Consider the following 17,751-nt stretch of genomic DNA (forward strand, 5'->3'; position numbering starts at 1 on the left):
TTTGCCATGGGTGTGATCGGTTGGGGACTGGTCATATTCTTACATTCGCGTTTTTTTCCCCCGTGAAGATTCCTGTCAGGAGGGCATGTCTGGTATGGCTTTAATGGCCGAGGGGAAGGGTTAGGGCATGTACTGTTCAACGGAGTAAATCTCTGATAAGGTTACCATGATTTATGCATTGGTGGTGGTAGTTAGTGACAACAGTAACTTTCAACTGATGCACCTCATCTGAGATAGCCTTTGACCCTACCATTTGGATAGTCTGACACAAGCTTTTATGATGCTGGTATTCCACAAGTAATGGAGATCAGGCAGGGTAGAGTCATTAATATTAAGTGGTCTTTTTTGATCTGATTTGGAGGTTCTGTAGTGAATAGTTGTGACTGTTCTCAGGCTGTGAGATTGCAGAATAGCAGCGGATGGGTGTGTATGCGAGCTTAATGGTTTTGGGCATATCTCACACTTTTGCAGATTTTCACCTAGTATTTTGGTCAGGGTCATAACATTGTGGTTTTCTGGCAGGTTAGTGGGAATTATTATGGGCTGCAGTTTGAAAATCATGAACATTCCAGTTTCATACTTAATGACCTTTAAAATTTATGCTAATGCAAGATCAGTCATGTTGACAGCTTTCTGGGATTGTAGAAGCAATAGTTCAGATGGTATGTTGGGATATGTTCCTTGTCACTTTGGGGTCTGTTCCAGGATTGAGATGATCTGGGGTGTGATTGGTGTATTTTACGTGGTCATTGGAGCAAGTGGGAACACTAATGATTTATATGCAATGTACTTTATCTATATCTGCTAATGAAGTAGGGACATCTTACTTCATGTCAATAACGGGTGTTAATCAGCAATGTGGGTATAAATGCTGGTGGGCATGGGGGGAGGCTGTATGTAGGTGAAAGCACCTTAAGCCTTTAAATGGTGATCTTTAACAATGTTTAACAGCGTATTCAGTTTTGCATGGCTAGGGTGCAGGAGGGTGTAAATGTTTGTGTATTAAGCAGGAATACTTTGGCTAATGTTTGTGTGGGTGAAGTAATTTTAATATATTATGGAGGTATTTTGCATTCTTTCTGTTTCACTGCTCTCATCTGTAGCTGCAGATGGAACTGAGAGCACATGGGAGGTACTGCCAAGGTCACATGGTTCAGCAGGCAATAGGTATTTTGGTTAACTTTAATTTAGGTGGGAATGATTATAGTATGGTATATTTAAAACCTTTTTGTAGTCTGGTAAGGTTATAAAGGTAGGTTAAGAAAGCCTCTCCTTATCACGGATGCTGCCTCAGGCTCCATAAATTTCCGTAAATTTTTCATTGCCCTGACTGAGTCTCATTCCATTACCAGGATGAGGAATACTGCCACTATAATGGTGAACAAAGGGGTAAAGGGGAACCTTACTAATGCATTTCAGAGGATTTACATTTGTCTTTCTCTTTGCAGATGGTGATGCTGAGATAGGTGTCTGAAGGAGCAGTGCTATGGAGGGAGCTCGCAGATGGTGGAAGCAGGTTGTCAGAGTGGATATCCTAGTTGCTAAAGATAAGGGGATCTCAATGGGAATGGATTCTGTTTTGGTCGAAGTCTGGGGTTCCCGCAGTGGGCATGATGAAGTTACAGGTAATTAATTTTATTTAGTGGACATTAAGGCACATCACTGTTGGTGTTGGTTCAAGTAGGTGGGGTGGAGTCACAGCAATCTTAAGATCATAGGAAGTTACTAGGCTACTGGTTCTGGGGTGATGTAACCCATCCACTCATCAAGTTTGCTATGGGAGTGGACAACAGCATGCTATGTTTTAGAGATGGGGCAGTCTCTGGGAAATAACTTGTCTCCTTAGCAGTTGATAATGTCATATATGACATTTAAACTTTTGGGACTCTGGCAGGATTTAGACTTACTCATACTTTGGACAGTGATGAAGGAATATGGTGGTGGGTCCCCTGGTTAATATTTAAGATTAAAATACTTTGGTTATGGCAGTGCATTAACAGTTTCTTTTCTTTTACAGATCAATGAGGGATGAGCGTATCTTCACCATTGTGTCCATAGCTGGAATGATGGGTAGTGCGTTTGTGAAAAGGTGCGGAGAGTCACATCAGTAGGTGACCTGAAGGTGATGCATGCTGTTTGGCTGCAATGGCAAGCAAAGACGGCACAGGCGGATTACTGTTAAGTAAGCAAAGGGTGGTTTGAGGTCTCCTAGCAGATGTTTAGGGTTTAATTCATTATTGGAGGACAGAGGGCAAGCCTTAAAGGGGAAATCCAAGGGATATGGGATTTTAGTGTTTGTCAATTTGGTAGACATCATACTTAAGTGGGGGGAAGTCTGAGGTAATAGGGCTATTTCTGGGGTTGATATGACTGTGGTATGGTTGCTGGTTGTTAGGCTGGGTTAGCAGGACCAGACCCTTGTTGCAGGAATTTAGGATAGCTTTATAATTCAAGTAGATGGCGGGGGTGTTAGCTTGGTCAAGTCATGTTTCAGTCACCTGGGGGTAGGAGACGAGTGGACAGGTGGTTGCGTTATTGGGTTCAGGCTTGTATACAGGGCAGGGCAGTCCAGTTGGTCAAGGAGGATTTAGTGGGAAATTTTGTATTTTCATGGGGGACAGGGTTATGTTAATTTAAAAATTTTGGATGGTGGGGTGACAAATTTGTCCCTTGAGTAGGTAGTGTTAATGTTACATACCAAGTTAAGGTTTTACAGAGTAGCACAAGGATAATTTCACTTGTGGTTTGGGTGAATTTTGAAGGTAGGATTTTAGCAAGCATGGAAGGTAGGTGGCTGTGCTGGGGTAATTTTAGAAACTGGGTGCGTTGTTACAGGTGAGTTAGAAGGTTTAAAGGAAACTTGGTTGCAGGATATGGCAGCTGTAGACCAGGTCTTAATTACTTACTAGTGTTATAGGTAACATAAGGGAAGAGAGCCTTCGAGGGGAAAGGCCAGGGACAAACAGGGGTTAAGGATAATTAGTAGTTGGAGTGTTCTAGCTAGGACAGTTGCTAGGATGTTCTGAGTGGGGTGGCCTGTGTTCTAGTTCGGATTGTCATTTGGTAATGAATGAACTGGGGGTGTTTATGGCTGGTCACATAGAGTATTTCGGGTCTATATTATAACCTCGAAGGTTTAATACTTCAAATGCATAAAGATAGAACTTTATGCATTGAAGTCTTAAACCATCGAACAGTTATAAAAAATAAATAAATAAATAAATAAATTAATTAAACGTGTTTACGCAGAGGGGAAGTCCCCCTTCACCCCACACCCCCCACTACTTAAATATACCAACTCTGAGATCGCACAACATTGAAGTAAACAGAAATTTCCCCTTAAGGAGATTTCTGTTTAAACATTCGATGTTGTGCGCTTTCGGTAATCTCGTGTTGACAATATCGTGTTCGATATTGTCATACTTTGAGATTTTGATATAGACACGAGTATTTCATTGCTGAGCATAGGCGAGTTTTCAGGAACTAGGTCAAGGGGTGCTGGTTGTCTGTCATCTAGGGTTAGGGCATTAAAGTTCTGGAGTTAGACTATTCTCTACAGTAATCAGGTTACTGCACATCCAGAACTGGGTAGTTTGGTGGAATAAGGTAATATGCTACAGTTGACAGGGTTGTGGCTATAGGTTGTCATTCCATTCAGGTTGAGCTATGATTAGTGGCTGGAAGGAAGTTGTCTAAAAGGGAATGTATTCTCTTGAAGTGGATGTTCCAGTGGTACAGTGGAGTCACGGGTAATCTTACTTTATTTAGTTTCAATGGGGGGTGTTTCAGGGATGGTATGCAGAATTCTAAGGTCTTTACAGATGATGGGTACACCGAATGATGTTTGGCTTAACCCTTCCCCTTATGGGAGGTAGTTGGTTGAACAATTTTGGGTAGAAGGAAGGGGGAACAGCCTGATCAGGCTGGTTGGTGGAGAAAAGGGACAGGCTTGCCCTCTTCTGTTCCTTCTCTGGTGTATGGATGTTCATTTCAAGGAGCTGGGGAAAGGAAAATGAGCAGCTGGAGGAAGCTTGCTGAATAGATAAGTAAGCTGAGGTAAGGATGCTGCTTATTTGGTGGAAGGTAGATCAATGAATGGTGTATGAAGTGAGATGGGATGCTGCTTCATAAATAAAGTAAGTGAGCAGAGGTATGGACCCTGCTTACTGGACAGGGTGAGTAGGTACACTGCCCTGATTAGCATTACAAGGATGGCACTTCATAAGTAAAGTAAGCAAGCAGAGGTATGGACGCTGCTTACTGGGGCAGGGTGAGTAGGTACACCGCCCTGATTAACATTACAAGGATGTTTATGCTGTGTTTAGAATCTTCTTTATTATTCAGTTGTAACGAATAAAGTTGGTGAACAAAGCTATGTTATGGAAGTTTTAATAAAGGTCATTAAATGTCATTCGGTGTGATGTGTTTATTGAAGGGGACCGGGACAAATATATATTTATTCCCTGAATCTTTTCATCAGTAAGATTGGATGTAAGTCTATAATCCATTCTGAAATGTATAATATTAGTTATTACTCAGTGGTAACGTTTAGCGTACCTTAATTACGGCTTATTCTGTTAGATATTGCCTGCTTTTAATTACTCATATGCTTGCTTACATGCATTGTTTGAATTATCCTTATTCGATGCATGTCAGTAAACTATACTTATCATGAATGATTCTATAATTTTTTTCTGTTTATAGACATCTCTGTCATTTGTCTCTGGTTGTTACTTGAAATGGTCAACCAACTCACTCACTCAGTTATCAGATATAAATAACATAACATAAACACACACCATGTCATAAACCTAATGGAATTTGAATACAAATTAAAGGTGAAGAACAAACTCAAATACAGCATATGCCACAGAAAAAAACATTTGTTATGTAAATAAGTTTGCTTTAAAATTTAAACCATGCATTTACTGCTGCGTTATTGAAGTAGAATAGATCTATGCTAGAAGTCCAATATATCAATCTACTGTTTTACAAATCCTCAATTTCAGACAAGTCAGTGTTTGTACCCCCTCTCATAATTAGCTTACTTATTTCTGTAAGGTGATTTTGTAGAATGAGTAGGCAAATAACCACTTATGAAATGATGAGCAGGAGCCATGTGCTTTAACTCCCATACTGCTGTTAGCAAGGTTTATGTTTCTGGACAAGATTTATGGGGTTTGAATCTCACCACTGGTAAGCATCAGTATGCAAAAAGCAAAGAGCAATTTGAATTACAGGGGGATGATAATTGTGAACTGCTGCCTTAAGTAATAACCAATATGTCTACCATCCAAATACGCTTTATAAAGGGTCTATATTATAACAGCAAATGCTTAAAGTAGTGAAAACTGTATAATCAACCCTAAAATGTCGAAACAGCAAAATGCGAAACACATGGAACAGCAATTTTTTTCCCAGGGAAAAAAAAAATCACTGCTTCATTTAAAAAAAAAACAAACAAAAAAAAAAACCCAAACACAAAATAAAGTGGGAGGCTTCAACCCCCCCCCCCCTTCTTAACTATACCAAATCCGAGAATACACCATAGTGGAAGGAATGGCAAAGTCCTGAAAATGGCCCAGTGATTTTTTTTCCCTGGGAAAAAAATCTGTGTTCCGTGCATTCTAAATTTCGCTATTTCGAATAAACAGGTTTGATTAAACAGCATTCGCTATTTTAAGTGTTTGCTGATTTAATAGGTAACCTTTATAATATACACCTATAGATCATAGTTACAGTTATTACCTCACCAGGATTTCATCTATCTCAGTTTGATCCCAGTGATTTTCAGTTTAATCCTACAGAAATATTTTGCAGATGTGCATGCTCATACCACATGTATTAGAAGAAGATGGTGGTTAAATGGTAGCTCTCAATAACTAATGCTATCTCTAGTTAGATTATTAGATATTACCAGCAACAGGTCAAGACTATCAAAATTAGAGCATGTCTTAATGCCTAGCCTTAAAATAAGTCAGCCTTTAAATATTTAAGTAGTAGCATTTAGCTCTGAGGAGATACCCTTCAAAGAAATAGGCACAACACAGTTGGATATATCAGTAAAATGTAACAATCCTTATCCTAGTAAAAGATCAACCACAAACATTCAAATCAATAAAAAAAAATGAAAGCATTACTTTTTTCAAATAAATATACAAATAATACATAATAAGCATAATAAATCAAGATTAAAACATTCACTCAGAGACATAGGACCTGATTGTAAAAGATTTGATCTCAGTATAAGTGACCACTTAAATTGAGAGCAGATCTTTTAGAATCTTCCCTCCAATGTAAGCCTGTTAATAGATTAAGTAAGTCACTAATGCTGAGAACAAGTCTTTCGGAATTAAGGCAGACTTAAACTGAGAGCAACTCTTGGAATCTGGCCTATAATGTTAGACAACTAAAAGTCTAACATTCAAACTAGAAAATGATTGCTTCTGGTCAAAATACAATCACTGACATTTAAGTTCATAGAGTTTTCAGAGCTTTCACAGGAAGAAATATAGTTCAAGGTCTGCCTCCAAGGATATGATTCAGAATGCAGATTACAGTAATTGAATTGACTGAACTGAATAAATTGTCCGCTTCTGTTCATACGTGTCAAAATCAAGATTTCCTGTTTACCGATTCATAGTTTAATACTAAGTAAGACATCACTAAGACCACTGCCACTCTTAGGGAAATAAGTTTCTTAAATTTCTGTTAAATTCAAGAGTGATTATAATTTTTCGTTTCATTTATGTGATTATACGTTTTCTCTATAAAGGTTATGTAGGATAACCTAAGGAGACTTTATGACAGCCCATCAAATTATCAAGATTAACTTTGAAAGTGGTCAGAGTACTGATATGGAAGGGGTTACATTAATACAAGGCTGAGATCACAACAGGGATAAAATACAACATTTTAGTAAGTACAAATGCTATACATATGATAGAGATATGAAATAAATATATTTTGTCACTACATTTAATATTAACACTCAGGACATTTATGATATAGTTAGATATTATTGGGATTTTCTAACTAAATATCAAAGATTAAAACATATTTTTCCTAGTAAGCCATCCTTATCTTTGAGAAGAGAGAGAAGTACTATGGGTTTAGAAGTTCACAGCCACTTTAGATGTCCTAAACCAAAGTTGTTTATAAGGGTCAATATGAGAGGTATTCAGCGCTGTGGTGGCTGTTCTGTGTGTCAGCATGTTTTGCCTTTCTTTGACAATATTAATGGACTAAAACTTAGGCTTAGGTTTAGTGGTAGCTGCACTACAAAAGGTGTGGTGTATGCACTAAGGTGTTCCTGCAACTTGTTCTACATTGGTGAAACCAAGAGAATGTTTAGAACAAGGTTGCAGGAACACCATAGGGATATTAAAAAACAAAAAGTGGAAAGTCCTGTGGCACAACATTATTTGTTGTGCCACAATGGTGATAACAAATGTCTAAGAGCTATAATATTAGTGATAGTTGTTGGTAGTGATGATGGGGAAGTTAAGCGTAAATGTCTGTATAAAGAAACTGTGTGTATATTAAAATTTGAAACACTGTCACCTAAAGGGTTAAGCAATGAATGTAATTGGAGGGTTTTTCTTTAATGAATGTTTTCTTCTTAATCAGTGTTTTTTTTTAATGAGTTTTCTTAATTGAATAATTACAGCTGTTATATAATGTTGATTTGCTATACTGAATTTTATCACTTGAAGGCTGATAGCCGAGGCGCTAAGATCGAATACATTTTTTATACTGTGGTCTTTTACTCTTTTTGGTGGTATTTTTCCTTCTGTGCTGCTTTTTTGTTGTTTCTATGGAGTACTGATATGTTTTGCATGTAGAGGAAACATGTTCCATAAACATGGAATGTGTTATTCTAATTTAATGTATTTAATTTTAAATCTATTTTATTTTGTTATCTGACTTAGAACACTAAGATCTTTTCTTAAGCAGCAGAACTTGTTATGGAATGGAGCTGAGATAATTAGCATGCATTATACAGTAGATACTAGCAGCTCAGTCAGAAACATTGTATTCATTAATAAAATAGCTATTTGTAATAGCAACAAAGTAAAAGAGGTGACAACAGAAGTAGCCAGATATTTTAGATGGGCAAACATGGAGAAAAGCTAAGATAGGGAATGGAGAAAAGGGCAGAAAATGATGCAGAATACAAATTAAAGAATTACATGTGAAATGGGTAGTGGTGAGAATATGTGATAGGATTAGTTAAGAAGGGTGTTGTGATGACTGAAGAAAGGTGGTAGAACCTGAAGGTAAACAAAAGTTGAGGAAGGTGGAGAAATAAAGAAGTGTGGCAATTTGAGTACTTATGATTAGTATAACGAGACTAAGGCATCATGAGTGAAGGTCTAAAGTTATTATATTATGTCTATATTGAGAAAGCTTTCACCCTGTGATTCTTTAAACATGCAGCTCTTTACTTTAGAACAAAATTTTATGAATATTTGGATGGCCTTTACATACTATGGCAGAGACTACTATGTTATAGGTGCTAGAAAAGAGAAAGCGGGCTTGTTGGAATGGAATTTATTTTGTGGTGTCTACATGTTGTGGGAAGATGGAGGGAGGAAGATTGGGTTGTAAGGCATGAACCTTGCAGTCTTTAAGTAAAGAAGGGGAATGACTTTAAGTGGGTATTGTTATAGACTCGAAATGCAACTAACAGCATAGTTCCTCTTTTGACTGGGAGCCATTTAGCTTTTAAGGCATTGGTGCAGTGGTGTCCTGTAAGTGCTTTGTAAAGTTTCTTTTGGGAGGCTGAAGTTATAAGTGGAAGAGTATATTCTAATTGTAGAAAATGACCTCTACACCAGTTGCTATTCTCATTTCTATGGAAAGAAAGTGGGAAATATGCTTAGCCCAGAAGAAGAAGAGTTTGTTTACTTTTGATGTTGAGATTTACATCTGGTATTGGAGATTGAGATTGTGTTCTACCCAGATGCAAAGATCTGTGAAACTTTTAACAGTTTTGATAAGAATGAGCATTTTCATAACCATGATTTTGTACCAAATAGATTATATCTATCTATCTATCTATCTATCTATCTATCTATAGATAGATATAGATATTGTGTGTTGAGAATTAGAGTATATTCATAGAGCAAATATGAGACCATTTCCAGGTCTTTTTATGGGTATTTATGATTGCTGAGAAAGAGCTCAATCTGTCAATTAGGACGTCATCTGCATATATAATTATGCTGAAATTCAGTAGATCTGATTGGAGCTTATTAACAAATATGAATAATAGTATTGGGAAGATTTCTGAACCATGGGGAACTCCTTTTATAAGTGATGTTGATCAGGATAAATAAAAACTGATTAGTACTTTCAAATATCTGTAGCAAAGAAATGTTCTGAAATATGATTGTATGTACTGATGGCAGACATCTTTATGGTTTATTTAAAAAAAATAATGATTATCTGTAGGATTGGAGGGCTCTGTGCAGAAGTGGCTAATAAGTAACCAAAAATGCCCCTGGTCCCACAAATCTGTTGCAGCAGCTCCCTTAACATATTTTAAGGATAAGAGCTCTATTGGCAGACAGCGTCTCTAAAGAAAAAATGAGCATCCATAATCCTAAAAACCACCAGAGCAGCTCAATTATCATACTTTAAGGTAATATCCATCATCTAGGGACTGCATTCCCCTGATAATGATCTAAGGATGAGTGTGCACTCCTGATTCTATCTGCTGTATGGCCTGAGTGGCTCTCATGTGGAGATAGAGAATAGTAGTCCAACCTCAAACATTTGAGGATGATTTAGTCACTTCATCAGCATTGTGACGCCTTGTAAGTGAAGACTGAATTGTTTTGTGCTCCACTAATTATAATAGGTGGGATTTAACATAGCTAACTAATTGCAGATACCCTCCCATACTTGTTGCTCATTATCTGGGCTTGTACAAATTTCTTTGCTCCCAATAATGTAGATGATGTGATCTTCTATCATCCACTCATTCTACAATTCCCCAGCCACTGTCTGAGCTAACATATTTATTAATGTTTTCCCAATCTTACTGATTACATCCAAACTCCACCCCTGAGAGTCAACAACTTAGCATCACAATCTACATCTATACACTACTCTTCTCTAAAACTACATCATTTTAAATTTAGAAATAATCAATATCCCCTGTTGCTATACCGATGAGCATGCCACCAGCAACACAATTACACCTACTTACCAGTTCTCAGCATTTGCACCCAATGTTTCACCAATAGTACCTTCCTTTCTCACGGCCATCACACGTATGCCCTCAGTTATGACTCTCCCTCTATGTAATCCTAGATCTCCTTCTTAAAACATAACACTCAATACTTCTCAACCAACAAAATGGAATGCTCTCGACTGTGCACTAATCATTGTAAAATATATACAAAACAAGATGGATCAGCTTAGTGCCTTTCTTGCCTCCCACTTCACTGACATCCTTGTCATAATAGAACTGTGGCTCTAAAATGACCAACACAATATTCACCACTTTTCTAAGGTTGCATCTAAAAGTTTTATGCCCACCCTGGATTGAGATCTGATATAGGGAATATAATCCTGTATAAGAAGAGCTAGTGGAGACATTATTTTCTTCTATAAAAATACATTCAACATTTCTGTAATGATCCATGTCAACCCCATTACTGCACATGAACCCAACTGTATACTCTTTAAACTGCCTGTCAAGTCCTCCCACTATTTATACATTGTAGTTGTTTACCTTCCTAACCCACCTCTGTAACAAATTAATGAATCTGCTACCTGATATTCTGCTTCTATTGCTCCAAAAAGCACATAATTATCTTCAGTGACTACAACTTAAACTTTCTCAGTCCTGCCAACCAAGACATTTCTAAAATCCTTGGTGATATTAAATGTATACAATTCATTATTGACCAAACCAGAGATATGTTTTCTACAAATCCCCACTGACTTCTATATAACCTATCAATCTTCCACCCAGCTAATGTCCCTTTATCATCACCACTGATCTTCCAATCTTCAGTGATCACCATGCCAGAACTTTCAGTATTCAAAACTTAATAATCAACAAGTTGATCTCTTTCAGTCCAGCTTCTCCCTTCCAACTATTCAGACTACAAACCCAACTCTCAACTACAGCCCATTCTCCCATACTCACTCTCACTGACCTTAACACTGCTGCCCTCCACTGACCCAACTTGTACTGTCTCTTCATGGCAGCCAGTTCCCAATACCACTTGACTCTTTGAGTACAGTAAAATCGAGTTGCTCACAAAAGGGCTAAAACATTTATGTATCTTCCAAATGAAGCCTTGTTATGGTGGAAAAACAGACCTCTCCACAGCTAACAGACTTCATTATGCCTGTTTAGGGATGTTACAAGTAGGCAATCCACAGCTACTAAATAAAACTTCTAATATCAAGACAAACCTTTTTTCTACATTCATCAAAATAATTTTGAGAAGAAATTATTGACTTATATTGGGAGAACTCCCACCAAAGAATTGTACTCTCAAGGGGTCTTTATATATCTGTAGGTCAACATTCACCTTCTAATGTTCTAGAGGAATTCTCCATATTTCCAACTAATTACCACATTTCTCCAGCTCACAAATACCTACCAGTCCCACAGATTACCTTCTTACCTTTTATTTCACTAAAACCACTGCTATAAAATTATGTCTCAACTAAAAGAAATTCCTCTCAACAATCATTCAAGGGCCTGATAAATTATGCCCTTTGTTTATATACCACTGCATAGAATATATTGTCTTCCTATTATATACATCTATAACCTTGATCTTATAACCAACACCATGCCTACAATTTAGAAATCAGCCTTTGACAGTCCAATTCTTAAAGCTCCTGAACTTTGCAGCATCAGTCACTTCCAGCTCACATTTATACTTCCTACCCTTGGTAAAATTACTGAAAAAAGTACTTTGTAGCCAACTTCCCACTTAACTGCAAAAAACAAACTACTTTCTAACAAATAACATGGCGTTTGGATATATTAGAAGACCAAATATTTAGGCGATTGAACACCTAAACATTGAACTTCTAATATCGAAAGCAAAAAACGGTGAACGGCCGATTTAATGCAGGGAAAGATTTCCCTTGGCCATTCACTGGAGTTTGCTATTTCCCTACTGTTGAGTGATCTCAGAGTTGGTATATTTAGTTGGGGGGGAGTGGGGGTGAAGCCACCCACTTAATTTAGATGTAAAGTAATGTTTTTTGTGTTGTGGCTGAGGGACATGTTTCCCTGGGATGTTTGACATTGTGCGGTTTGACATTAGAAGATTGATGTTTAGGTGTTCAATCATCTAAACAGTCGATCTTCTAATATAGACCCGTGCCATATCAGACTCTGGACCCTAACAGATGACACAAGAATTTATGTCATAAGATCATGTTCCATTAGATCAAATTTTAAAAGCTCAGGAACACAATGCTTAAAGCTCAGAAGATCACACTCCACAATACCAAGATTCATATGGTCAAAACCCAAAAGACTGAGATATACAAGATCAGGTAATAGAATATTGCAAGATATCCATACAATTCGATGTAATGCTGCTGTGCCTCAGTGCATAACAATGCTAACATTCCTCTCATTCCCCACTGGTGTAGATAGTAGACAGTACTACTAATGATGCAGAAAACACTTTCCCACAATAATTATTGGTATGTAATGTATAACATAGATACTCTGAGCAGTGACTTCAACATTAAGTAATAACATTTACGCAATTTAATTATGATGTATACATTCACATCACCAATAAATATTGTTTTTACAGATTTGTGTTTATAAATATCAAACCTCTAGTAGTATGCAAACAGATCAGCAGGCATACAGTGAACTTTGAAGTAGCATATGGCATTATACTATCTGTATATGTTATGAACAATATGATAGTTTTATCCCACCAAAATCCTCCTCATAACATACTTTGAATAGGAAAACATAGCAATCCACAGGCTCAGGCACATCATGTACATTACGCCGTATGTCCACATCATGGCAGAGAATCATTGCCAAAGCTGTTAAAAGGGTCTATATTAGATGAATGGAAGTTCATCTTAGTGAGCGCTCACATGAGCGAATATCCAGGTACTCGAAACTGCAATTGTTGAGGGCTGTATCCCCCACCCCGCCCCTAAATATATATTCCAACTCTGAGATCGCACTACAGTGAGGAAAGGGCAAATATTCCCATCCTCACTGTACGGCTATCTCACAATTGCGGTTTCGAGTTTCACAATATTCGCTCATGTGAGTGTTTGCTAAGATGAACTTTCATTCACCTAATATAGACCCGTTAAAATATATTGGACTTCTTATCAAATAAACACTTGAGGAGAAGAAATGGTTGGTAGCAGCAGTCTAAATTTAAGGCACAGTTTTCAAACGATACAAATTTCTTTTGGAAGGCGAACTGGGGAGAACTATAATGAGACATAAATGATACACAGTGATCAGATCACACCTTACAGAATGTAAGTCATGTGCCCAAGGAAACACCAGATTTTCAAGTGCAGATGGAAGTATTTATACCAAGACAAGGGGTCATTTTGCAATGAATATACTATTGAAGGAGGGCTAGTGCTACAGCCGCCGGTAGTCCCATGAGCCTCCTATCAGGCACTACTGCTCCTAGCCAATGGCATAAATTTTTCCAACCATATGAGCACAGAGTACATGGTAAGGAAGGAAATACATTTTTTATTGGCCAGTTGTGCCAAAAAGCTGGCAAGACAAAAGGAAAACCTAAGGCCACTTTAATGCCATTGACTATGGTATCCATCGAATTTGTCTGTCTTCTTAATACCAGAAGTCCTGCAAGTAAGAGGTATATCCTTGTGGTGGAACATTATACTACTACTAGGAACACTAATGTACTAGATTTATATTCCATTGAAATAGAAAAGGCGATAAAAGCTCTTTTAGACATTTTCAGCAGGACTAGATTTTCATAGGTTCACAGATGAATAAAAGGCTTACTGCCCATGTGAGTAATTTTAAGGCTAGCTGATATCCCATTAGTTAAAATCACCCAAACATAATATTAAGGTCTATATTAACATACTATTCATAGGAGCGTGATTAGTTCTGGATGTTATAGTGATTATTTCTAGGGAATAGCATTGATTATTATATGGAATCATATTGTAGGAAGAACATTTACATATTGCCTCTGTCCATAAATATTATGGGGGGGGGGGCAGTCCTGAGATAAATTTACCCATTAATTACACTTGAATATGTGCAGGGTGAACTTTGTTTTTACATGGATGGGGTCTTCACAGAGGAGTGGTAGCCCCTGAAAATGTACTTATCTCTCCAAACTGATATGTTTAAGTTATAAAAGTGAATTAGGTCTCTGGAATTAGTATTCTTGATACAGAATTAATTGTGGATGTGCAGTAGTTTCATCAGTATATGAGCAAAGGATGCATTATAAGCAAGACATAGGTCTCGTCTCAGCAGTCTGTAAGATGCAGTGACAGTACTTTCAGGCAGTCCATGTAGTACTTTTTTTAGACCATGTATTCTTCCTATGAGAAATCTCTGTGGGTGAGTTTTCTGCAGGAAATGGACTGAAATGCTAACTTTATTTCAGACTTGCTAACCTCTTTTTCAATGTTCAGTGGGATAAAACATTCAAAAACAACTCCCATGATTCACAAATAAAAGGTTTGTTTGTAAAGGTTTAGCTCTGCATTATGACCATGCTGACAGTATTTACAAATCAATTTAAGTAGGAAGGGAACAAGTACTTGCCCCGCCTTTTCTTTGCATACAGAGACATACCTCAAGAGTCTACAGCTTTTTTACCATTTGAACTAATTTATGGTTATGGGGTAAGAGACTCCTAGACTCAATGCATGATGTCTGAGTGCGAATATTATTCCCACAAGAACTCTGTTGTACTGATTTTCAGGATTAAGCTTGAGGAGTTCATAGGTTTGGAATAACTGTAACTAGCAGATTTACAACTGCAACAAGATATCAGGTATGGTGCCGCAATAAAAGCCTGATAATATACTATTGGACAAGAGGTAATTGGGCTTATTCCTCTATTGTAAATAACATATACACAGCATCTGAAACTCCTTTCACAGGAGTAAGAAAGGAAAGTAATGTTAATTATATTGTGGAGTTACTAGACAGGTGGCAGAAACACAAACTCTACTAGAATAACACAATAAATCCCTACCATGACATGACAGAGAGACTTTTGCATTCAGTATTTGTAGAAAACATAGCGAGACTACAAGAGTTTCGAGAGATGTTCACTGCTAAGTCAGAGTGCACAAAACTGGTGGAACAACATGTGGACACAGGAATCAATGTCCAGTCAGTCCCCTTATTAAGTTCCTGAGCAGGTCACATACAAGGTGTGAGAAAATTGCTGTTAGATCAGGGTGTAATTTAGAAATGCAGTTCAGGAACAGTCTGTGGGCTTTAACAGTGCTTGTGATATGAAAAAGGACCATCAGGTTTTGTGCCGAATATATAAAATAGTCACACAGTGTCATATGCTTACTCCATGCACAGAACAGATGAATGTTTAAAACATATGGGAGGAACTAAGCATCTTATTGCAATTCACCTCACTAAGGGTTACTCCTGAAGATTATTATGTTGCAAGTCAGATGTTTGGCTTAGAAGTGAGTGAATGGTTTGTGGGAGCCTTCTCCCTGTATAACTGTCTATACTGACTGGAAGTTTAAACACATGACCTGTTGGCTAACCTGGTCCTACCTAGGGCTAGATTCATATACACTCATACTAGTTATTCATTACTGGATTTGAACACCTGCTGACCTAAGTCTTTGATCTAGAGAACTATATATCCGCTGCTCATGCCACAGGATAATTGTTACTACAAATGTGAGATAGAACACCCTTGAAGGGAGAACATAATCACTGTGTTTTAAAGAAGGTATTTGGCTTAAAAGCAATGGGGACATCATTTGCACTGAGTAGAAGTGGACACACCACATCAGTTGTATAAGACAGTCCTACCTGTCACTATAGATGCATCCACACACTCATATGAGTTCATCCTTGCTGGATGTGAACATCTGCTTGTCTAAGTCTTCAACCTAGAGAACTGTACATTAGCTTTGCTCATTACAAGAGAAGTCTTACTAGAAATGTGAGACAGAATACATTGAAAGAGATATCATCATTATGTTGCATTGTGTTGCAAATTGATGGTGGGCCCTCTCCATATGTAAATTTGTTTCTCCTAATTGGAAGTGTATACATCAGGGCTGTTAAAGGAGCCACTCTTACTTGTTACTATAGACACGCACAATCATTCTAGTTTGCCCTTTCTGCATTTAAACACCTGGCCACCTAAGACCATAATCTGGAAAATAGTATATTAAATGCCAACACCACAGTAGAAATCTTACTCCAAAGGTCATTTAGCAACATAGTTGTACTTTACTTGACATATGTTTGGTTGAACTGGCAGTTCTCTAGATCATGAGCTTAGGTAGCAGGTGTTCAAAGCCAGTAATGAATAACTAGTATAAGTGTATGTGTCTCTAGCATTAGGTAGGACGGGCTTTTACAGTACATCTGTTATTTACATTTCCACTCAGTAGAGATATTTATTTAGGGAGAAGGCTCCCATAACCCTTCCACACATTTAAACTCACTAATTACTGTAGCATTAACCACTATATCACATCATTCAGAGAAATTATCATGTCAATAATTATATCTGTATGTGTCCCATTAAGGTGATAATTCCAGATGTCAAACAATGGATTGACATCCTTGCATCATTGAATGATCATTATAAGATCATTGTATGAAATTATTACCTTATTTTGGGATCATTAACAAGACTTTGTGATGTGTGTACAATGTACAAGATAACTGCAAGCCATACATACAAGGCATGAAATACTACACTCATTAGTACAACTCTGTAAGTAGTATATGTCTAATGGTACCACTTCACTGGACCACATTTGGAAGGGTAATATGTTTCAGCATCAAAATAATTTGCATTTTGTAGTAACTGGACAACATCACAGAGAACACCTCATAGCTTGACTACAATAAGCCAGTAAGCTATACACAATTAATGCAAGACAGTGACATAACTTTCTTTCTATTAAAACACTTACTTAAGCAAATTGCTGTCAAACTCATTTGTGCAACTCATGGCAAAGTATTAGCAGATACATAACTATTTTTTTTTTTTTCAAAACAATACATAACTATTTTTGATTGTTTTTCAAACTTAGAATGGGACGTAACGTGGTTTATGGTGCTCCATACTTAGTGTCACGCAAATATATAAATAAACAGTGCAGGCATATACACATTTCATTTCAGACTATATATATATATATATATATATATATATAGAGTCTATATCACCTAGTCAAAGTCTTATAACTTCGAACATGTAATGTTTGAACCATTATGTTCGAGGTTACAAAACGTCGACTATGAATAAAAAAAAAACAATGGAAAACAAAATAAACTGTTTTAAGCAGGAGGGGCAAGCCCCTCCTGTATTCCCATAAGGGGGGCTGTGCCCCCCACCCCATCTACTTAAATATATCAACTCTGAGATCGCACCCCATTGAACAAAATGGAAACCTTTGATTTCCATTCAAATGCTCAAACATTTACAAATTCAAACTTATGGTCTCGACCCACTTAAATATATATATATATATATATATATATATATATATATATATATA

The sequence above is a fragment of the Protopterus annectens genome, chromosome 3.part1, assembly GCF_019279795.1.
Source record: "Protopterus annectens isolate FY-2018-M chromosome 3.part1, PAN1.0, whole genome shotgun sequence".
NCBI classification, from domain to species: Eukaryota; Metazoa; Chordata; order Ceratodontiformes; family Protopteridae; genus Protopterus; species Protopterus annectens.